This window comes from Electrophorus electricus, chromosome 6 (genome assembly GCF_013358815.1).
Source record: "Electrophorus electricus isolate fEleEle1 chromosome 6, fEleEle1.pri, whole genome shotgun sequence".
Classification (NCBI taxonomy): Eukaryota; Metazoa; Chordata; class Actinopteri; order Gymnotiformes; family Gymnotidae; genus Electrophorus; species Electrophorus electricus.
In genome coordinates, this window is record NC_049540.1 from 10,994,428 (window position 1) to 11,004,233 (window position 9,806).

The following is a 9,806-nucleotide window of genomic DNA, read 5'->3' on the forward strand; positions in this document are numbered from 1 at the left end:
GGGTGCCTTTAATTAAACATTGCTAAACAACAACAACAACAACAACAACAATAATAATAACTTTTGTTCCAGTCTGCAATGCATAAGGATATGTTGAATACAGACGCTAGGAACATGCTGTGTCCATCCTGGCAGTCAACAATAAGCAGTTTGAGGTTTGCCAAGAAGATCTCCAGAAGCCCTTCCAGAGTACTTTATCATGCAAAATAGTCACTAACAAAGCATTTGACCTTTGGCTTGAGCCTTGTTTACCCAAACCTTATGGACTGTGTCTGGTCTTTTTTTTTCTCATGATTTTGCACTCGCACACATGCATGCACACCCTCAAGGAAAATGAAAGACAGAAGAAAGTGATAGTAGGTTAAAAAAATAAAAAGAGCCCAAATGTTTCTCATGCTACCATAAATAAAGGCCATTTAATGACATTTATTTCCATATATATTTCATCATAGTCCTTACAAATACATTTATGGGAACCTTTCATTAGACCCTTTTTAAGAAAACCCTTCAAATATGTCTCAAAGGCTCTTTGGTGCTTTGGTGCTGTCTTTTAAAAAATGTATTATTGCCTGCAGAAAACATATTCTTAATAAATTAAGAGCATGGTCTTAGATCATAAAGGTGAGGGAAAGTACACAAAGGTTTATTAGAGTAATCTTGATTAGGGTAAAAGTATGCATGAAGCATGCTAAAAAGTCTCCCATCTAGGATCTGATGGGAAACTAATTATATAGCAATGATTGACTTCACTTGTAGCAAATCCCGCCCCGTCCTGTTTTTGATAGATTCTTCCCATGAGCTTCAAGTCCAAAATTATGGCTTTCACTTCAAAGCTGTGGTGGCTGGTGCACACCATAATTAAATAACTACAGCAGGCCTACTGTAACATGAACCTCATTAGTATGAGATGCACTGATCAGCTGCAGTTTGGGAAAATGTTCTTCATGCAGCCAATTACTCTGAAAACATAAACAGGATGTTTGCTCTATGGGGTGGATGCTGGTTAATCAATATCACAGTAAAAAGAAAAAAAGAATCACAGACAAGCTAGGTGAGGTGGTTTGTAAATGCCAAGGAGACTGTGTGAAATAATGGAAATAGGCATACTAAGAAAATATATTACGCATGAAAGGATAAACACCGAAGGAGCTCAGCTCTGAGATAATTGGGCTCCTTTCTTAGCATCTAACTGATGACAGAAGTAACTGCCTGACACTAGCCTGGCTGTGGGTTATTCCTGGAGATCTCCCTATGCAGGAAGAAGGGAGCTTTAATCATTCTTGCCTGCCAGTTAGCAGACCACCTGTTCTTCTGTAAATTGTTGCAAAGCTACACAGTGGGACTCAGGCAGGGATCTTGACAGTGACATTGTTAATGCAGGATTTAAGGTAACCATGAACAGCATGATTGCTATTAGATTGATTTTTTACATTGCTGTTTCTTTAATTTTTGCCCATTTTACTTGGGTCTTCTTTTGAGATGACATTACTACCCCTGTTTAATTTCACTTAAAAATAATATATTGAGGTTCTTTTATACTCCTCTTTTTTAAGCTAAAGTGCTTCTCTAAAGAGCCACAGAACAATAGAGTCCACTGAGCCCAGTGTGCTGATAAGATCTTGCGAAATAAAGCCAATTCTTTTAGGATTGGTAGCCATGCCGCTCTCCAAGGTTCTGATCTCATTGAGACTCAGTGAAAACTGATTCCACTGTGGCCACCATATCATTGTGAAGTTATACCCTTAGACGTTGCAATATTGTTTAGGATTATTATTGTTGCTGTTGGCATTGTTGGTGGTGTTATTTCTTTCAAAAAGGTTATTTGCATGCATTGCTGTAGTCTCCTTGGCCTCCACAGTAAGGAAGAAAACAACAGAAAGAAAATACAAGAGAAAGTGTGCTTTGCAATCCAAAGTTTCTCCTTCTGAATCTTTGGTACTACATACCTGAGTCTACTAAATACAATATTGATGTATTATTTTATGAAAAGATGTTCCACAAGATACATGCAAGTGACTACATCTAGAATTAGAGCATGTGTCTGTTATTTCTTTTACTATCTGTTGGATTATATTGCCAAACGTTAATGCACTAGTCTATGAAAATAAAAAAAGGACATGGTAAAGGAAATTAACGTTGTGTGATTCCTGCCATATACAATATATCCTAAAGATATATGGAACTTCCCTGAGGAACAAATGTGGGGAGATAATAAAGAGATAATGGGGTACAGATAGAGAAATTCACCTCCAGTGGCTATCATGGCCAAATAGCTTTTAACCAATGGTGTCTTTAGAAAGGAAATGAAGTTCTCTGGTGAAGTGTGCAGTTCTGCAGGGCTCTCCTGCCTTAACCATATTTTAGATTCTGCAGACTAAACACTTTATTTCAGGAAATATTTTACATGGTGTGTTTACAATTCACGAGTGCCAATAATGTTGATCACATTGTAGGTCTGTTTAGATCAATTCTGGGGCTCCAATCAATATGAGAACTAATAATACACATTATAACATTTGGGTGCACAATGAGGCTGTGCTGGATCTTGTGCTTAATATGCATCACATATCACACACATAACCTTTAGAGTGCATGCATTTTTTGTCTGAAGTCTAAATAAAATTATGTGTTGTCTTCAATACAAAGGATACAGGAAAGATGCTTTACAAAATTACAACCCATGCCCTAGACAAATCCTTGCTGTAGGTTACAAAAACTACCTTTCTGCATGTAGATAAAATCTCTCCATTACTTACTTCTCTCATAAAACTAATTTATTAACTTTTTTTGTTTTGTTTTGACTGCTTATTTTAAGAAATTGGATTTGAAATGAATTTGAAACCACCATGAAGATACACTGCATGCTGTAAACTGTAATTGGAGGTTAGGTACAGCTATACTGGTTGAACCATGAAGGAATCACAGCCATTTTTATACAACCAAAAGCACTTCCATTTTAAGCAACCAAAAGTAACTGGACAGTTGATTGCATCATTGTTTCTTGGCTACGATATGTGTTGCATTGTTAGTTCAGCAACAGGAAACTTATACTTGACTCCAACTGTAGACCTTGAATATGGAGTCCGTTACTGCTGTATATCAGCAGGAGAACCTTCACAAGTAGATAGGGAACATCAGGAGGTTGACAGAGCAGACAGAATCAGAGACATGACAAATCAGACAAAATCAGAAATGTAACAGATCAGACAAAATCAGAGACATAACAAATCAGACAAAATCAGAGACATAACAGATCAGACAAAATCAGAAATGTAACAGATCAGACAAAATAAGAGGCATAACAAATCAGACAAAATCAGAGACATAACAGATCAGACAAAATCAGAAATGTAACAGATCAGACACAATCAGAGACATAACAAATCAGACACAGTTGGAGACATGACAAATTAAATGAAATCAGAGACATGCTTTGACTAGGCATGTTTATTTATCAAATAACTAAGAATCATGGTGACTCTGTTGTTGCTGAGAAATGATTACAAGTTATAACAAACAAGACAATTTTTGTAGGTACTTTGATTCAAATTATTTAATTCATTTTCCAAGTTGATCTTTAGTTACTTTGTTATTGCATCTAAATGTTTGCCATCAGTGAATAGACTGTAGCTAATATTGTTGGTGCATATAAGTAATAATACATTACATACTCAGAGATGTAGCAGAAATCGAATTCAACTGAATAAATGAAATCCTAAGATTAGGGAATGTGTTTAAAATACTAATAGTGGTGGCACATGTCCCTCCTCAACAGAGTGCAAAGGTAAGAGAATTTAAAATATAAACACAAGACAAGATTTTACAATGCAGTAGGTGTTGCTTATAAAATTTCATTGCAAACATGTGGGCTAATATTGGTCCATTCTGGCATACAGCAAAGTTTACTTGTGTGACATGGAAAAGTGAGCTATGTATACCAGTTAAGAGCTGTTATCTGTTGGACGACCAGCATAGATTGAACCATATCCTAGTTTTAAAAGCAAACTCAAGCACTCTGAAAAAAATATTTTATTGCATTGTTGGCACATTTGACAAAACATAAACTATTCAAAACCCTTAGGTGAAATGGACAGCTAACGCAGCTGGATATATTTGGACCAAAATCAATAGAGTAGTTGTGTTCGTGGCCATTATAAATATGCAGAGTCCTTTGATAACAGATATTTTATACCTCATGAAAAATTATATGTCAAAGTTTGGTATTTGGAGTATTATCCTATATAGTATTACATATTGTGCAGTCTTACACAGTACTGCTTGTATAGTATAGCATAAAGGGTTGCAACTATTCATGGTCCTTCTTATAGCATCTGTTCATGCACACAAAGTTCAAACATGTAAAGAGAACATGACCTCACTTAGAGTGACCCTGCTAGGATAGATTAATTTTCCATGATGGTAATTAAATGTATAGTCTTTAAATGCTATTCACAGCAAGAGGGAAGAAAAATTGCGGTCTATGATATCTCTATGAACCACTTTCTAACGCGCTTTATTTCAGATTGATATTAATAATGGTGAGTAAAATATTTTTGGTGCGTTTTGCTCTCTCTTTAATTCTCTCCTCCTTTCTCATTCTCGACACAGGGGCGGGGGCTCATTCATCTGACCTAAGCTAATAGTGATTCCTTCAACTGCGCGCTAACAAGAGAACGCTGTGAGAAAAGTGCTGGTGCGTGCGCAGGAGTGGAGCTTTCATTCTGCAGGTAAGGTCTACTTGGATCATTCCGCAGATTGGCCTGAATAAAAATTAAGAAGATAAGAATTTCTACACTCAAGGACAAGTTTGCATTTAAAAAGGTAAGATGACTTTATATTTCACCGCTTTAGAAACACTAAACTGCAAAATAGATAGATAGATAGATAGATAGATAGATAGATAGATAGATAGATAGATAGATAGATAGATAGATAGATAGATAGATAGATAGATTTCTTCTTTTCTTCAGTGTTTTAATTATGGTACATATCTAGTGATTGTTCGCTCTTGCAAAACGTTTTAATCAATGAATTGACCATTCTGGGACTAATAAGCCAACGTCTTTCACGTTATTAAATTATTAATGACCTTCCAAAGTAACGTAAAGTAATGACATGGCAGGAAGTTTTACGCCACCTTTAAAAGCTGTTGTTTCCAATGGCAAGCCAACTTGCATGACGGGGGAAATAAGTTTATTCTCTAGCCGCCAGGGGACAGCATCTGTTCAGCGCTGTGTCAGAGAAGAGGGGATACCCGTGCCCAAAAGTAGCTCCTCACATTTATATAAGGTATAAAATAATTGATTTCCAGTGACTATAATTTCCCCTCGTGTGCTTTAGCAAACAGAAGGTGGGCTGAATTTCTTTAAATAGGCATTTTACGTTTCATGCAGATTCCTGTTAGCGCGGAAAGAAGACATAGTCATCTTTTATCACTGTTTGGCTTTTCTTTTGGGGGATTATACTCTTCATTCACTCACATTCAAACTGGGAAGCTCGCGTCAGTTTGAGTGTTATAGCTAAGTTATTATTAACTCAAGCTCAGTTCAGTGGTAGGCGCTTTACGGGATACCTCATGAAAATCTGTATCCTCTAAGAACATCGTCATATATCTTTACTACTTGGCTGACTGGAAACAACTGTAGTTCAAATAAAAACATTAAAAACAAGACATCAGTCAACCTCTAAGTTACCATTCTCATATTTCCAAGTAATTATCTAGCCTTCAGCAGGGCTGCATTGGTGACCAGAAGGTAAATAAAGCCAGAACTGAAATATATATTGATCCTCATTAATAATAATGCTTCCCTGGATTAATTACATGCTTCTATTCCATTCCATACATACTATTGGTTTTTAGAATGATATAAATGAGCCTAGATAAGATTAGGGATAGTGTGTGTGTGTGTGTGTGTGTGTGTGTGTGTGTGTGTGTGTATGTGTGTGTGTGTGTGTGTGTGTGTGTGTGTGTGTGTGTGTGTGTGCGCGTGTGTGCATGTTTATCACTTTTACTCAGAAGTGCATTCAGCTCAATTTCTCAGGCACTTGACAAATACAATTGATGTTTCTCAAGGGCTTTATCAGTTTTCCACATAGGTATCAAAGCTATCCAAACACATGAGTGGACACTCCCCTAATCTCAGATTTTGTACACGAATCACCATCTACTGATATCACAAAGCACAGATACATTCATAATGGCAGTGAAAGTCGTTTAGCGCAATGTTTTCTAGCTTTATTTCACTCTGCATCACAGTTCAAACTGAAATGAGCAGACATTTCTACATTTAGGTAAATATAGTATCTTTAACCAACTTTAAGATATGTTGAAGTCACTTAGATTATCATGTGCATTATGTTTTCCGTAAGGTTCCTTCATTCCAAATGCAGTATACACAGACTTTGGCATAATGTCTAACTAATACATTATGGTAGTGTTTTTGTGCTGGCAAGCATTTGAACCCGCTTGTCTCCTGGGTTGTTTTTTTAGATTTAAGTGTTGACACAGTACTCATTACATAAGGTCAACCTGTGAAACAGTGATGACAGTCTGAGTAGGCCATTTAAATCTATTTATTTAAATCTATACATAAATCTAAATCTATCTATTTAATATATTTTTTTTTCATTATATATTTTTCTTTTTTTCTATTGCTCTCCATTTTATTTAAAAAGGGGTTGCAAACATTTAATCAAACATCAAGTTGACAAGTTAAGAGCCAGTGCATTAGAAGGATTCCTTCTCTAATTGTTTGGAAGCACATTTTGTCCTCCAGATAAGTATAGGATACTGAGTTTCAGGGTGTCATTGATGTTTAGTTTGAATTTGACATCAGATTGTCTTTCTGTGCTCTCCTAACCAGTAAACCAATAAACCACTGACAGAATCTCCATTCCCACTGTATGAAGGGCTTTGACCATGGTCATTAATATGGGCTAAATGCATTCAACACAAAGTTATTTTCTATCACGTCTATTACACAAACTCTAATGGAATTAACGTGGGATCATAGGGTGACCTTTCTGAGGCAGTATGTAATATTCCACTGTACTTAAAAAGATTAGAGTTCTTCAGACAAGCCGTCATCTATGCAGTAGTGGTGAAGTACCGGAGTGAAAATAGAGATATCCTGGTTAAAAAAAAAAGAACAATGAAAAAAATTGAAAAATAAATTCCTTCATGTAGGCCCACTGATAGTGTTTTTTTTTCTTGTGTGTCTGCTTATGTTCTCCAAGCAGATATACTGCTGTTGAACACATCAAAGCTAATTATCTAATTACAATGCACACTGTACCCACGCTGCGTCCTTTACTTTCAAAGTGCATCATCACAACCATCATCATCATCATCATCATCATCATCATCATCAACTGTTTATACAATTCCTTTTCACATAAAATATAACAAGGAATTACAGGTGTTGTATAAATGTAATGGAGTAAAAAGTAGACTGTGAAATGTAGTGGTGTAAAAGTGAAAAATAAAAATCTTCATATAAATATTTCAAAGTTGTACTTGAGTACAGCAATAAAGTACATGTAATTATTACTGTCCATCACTTGTCTACATACACAACTGAACACTATTGTTCCTATTGTTCCTGAATAAATGTGTCAGATGTCCTATTGAAAGCTGTGGAAGTGGATTATGTCATGGATACTTAAAACATTTTTTTAAACAAAATTTGATGCATGTTGGGCAAGCTTAATGACTGAAGGCAGTTGACAGTTTCAAGATTTTATAGGCTTCTTATTCCAAAGGTTTCTTCAGTAGTTCATTTTCATTCTCTGTCTCTATTATTTCCTGTACCGCACTGCACAAACTGTTAAAGCTTCTGAAAATCCTTCACATTTTAACACTGCTCAGTGTTTGGCCTCTGGCTGTCTATCACACCTGATAATACTACCTATATCCCGTTCATTTCAACTGCTGTCAGTAGCTGCTGGCTTAGTGATTAAGGCAATCTGAGTAAGTCATTTACAGCAGATGATGCTTATTCAGTCCCAGACGCAGGGAAACCTAGATGCATCTAGCCAAATGGTTGACTTTATATCCCTTACAGAAATACAAGTATATTTGCCACTTGTATGAGTTACATTATTTATTCCTACGTGGTGCTAAATAGAGTTTTGGGGAGTTTCTTTTCTAGTGAAGAAACTGACCCCACTAAAGCCAAGTAGAATGGGGATCAGAAAAATTGCAAGTGGCTCTTAAACTGTGCATAAATGAAAGTACTTTTCAATTAGATGTTTTTCATCTAGATAGGTTGGTGTATTCACGTTTTCAGAAGGCACTTCCCAGCTCCTGGGCCCTGTTGTATAGATGATAATTTTTATTTGTTCACCACTTCCAATTGTTGCCCTTGACTGAGAGAGAGAAAGCCTGATATGTGTACAGTCTCAGACACATGACTTTATAATTTTGACTAGCTGATGATTTATTGACCTGGCTGAGGATATATTTAAAGTATATTTAAGTTCATTATATTTATAGATTGTGCTTCATGTTAATTTCACAATAAGACAAGGATGTTAGAACCAGCGTAACTGTTCATATTATTATACCCATTTGCAGGGTTTTTTCCTTATACAACATAAGATTATTTATTATGCCTGAATAATTACTCAGTCTCCATTAATCGGTCTCATAATATATCAGTCCTATATTTCAAATCAAAATGATCACAATCCTTAATTTGTGACAAAATAAGTTAACAGTAATGACTTCTTTTAGATATTGGCAACAGCCAGAATTTGAGTGATATCAAGAGAGACGACTTGGTAAAAATAAATTATACATTTATTAAAACAAAACTACTCAAACGCACAAACAACTATATCAGCTATCAGTATATATATAGTGGAAGGAAGCTAAGTGTGTATTGATGCTAAAGGAAGTGGAGATATGCTGTTTTGGTCTCCTATGGAAAACCAATAAGAAAATAAACCTTGTTTGAACTGTGGAGTGAGCTGGCTGTATGTCAAACTTGGCTGGTTTGGTCTAGCATGAAAGCGCTGGGTTTAAACAAACTAACAATAAAGCCAATGGTGTGTTACTTGTAAAAAGCAAGTGTCAAATTGCCCGATTCCTCATCACACTACAACACCCAGCAGGCTGTTTGTCATCCAACTCAGGACCCCACAAATCATGAACTTCATGTCAGATTGTCATCACCGGAATATTGAACTCATCTGTGTACTTGAATATTTAATCGAAAATTAGGACACTGCGAAGTATTGCCTCTATTATATTATATATAAGACCATATATGACCAGCCATTTTTATACAATCAAAAGCACTTCCATTTTAAGCAACCAAAAGTAACTGGACAGCTGACTGCACCATTGTTTCTTGGCTATGATATGTGTTGCATTGTTAGTTCAGCAACAGGAAACTTATACTTGACTCCAACTGTAGACCTTGAATATGGGGTCCTTTACTGCTGTATATCAGCAGGAGAACCTTCACAAGCAGTTAGGGAACATCAGGAGGTTGACAGAGCAGACAGAATCAGGGCCATGACAAATCAGACAAAATCAGAAATGTAACAGATCAGACACAGTCAGAGACATGACAAATCAGACACAGACATGCTTTGACTAGGCATGTTTATTTATCAAATAACTAAGAATCATGGTGACTGTTGTTGCTGAGAAGTGATTACAAGTTATAACCATCAAGACAATTTTTGTAGGTACTTTGAGTCAAATGATTTAATTCGTTTTCCAAGTTGATCTTTAGTTACTTTGTTATTGCATCTAAATGTTTGCCATCAGTGAATAGACTGTAGCTAATATTGTTGGT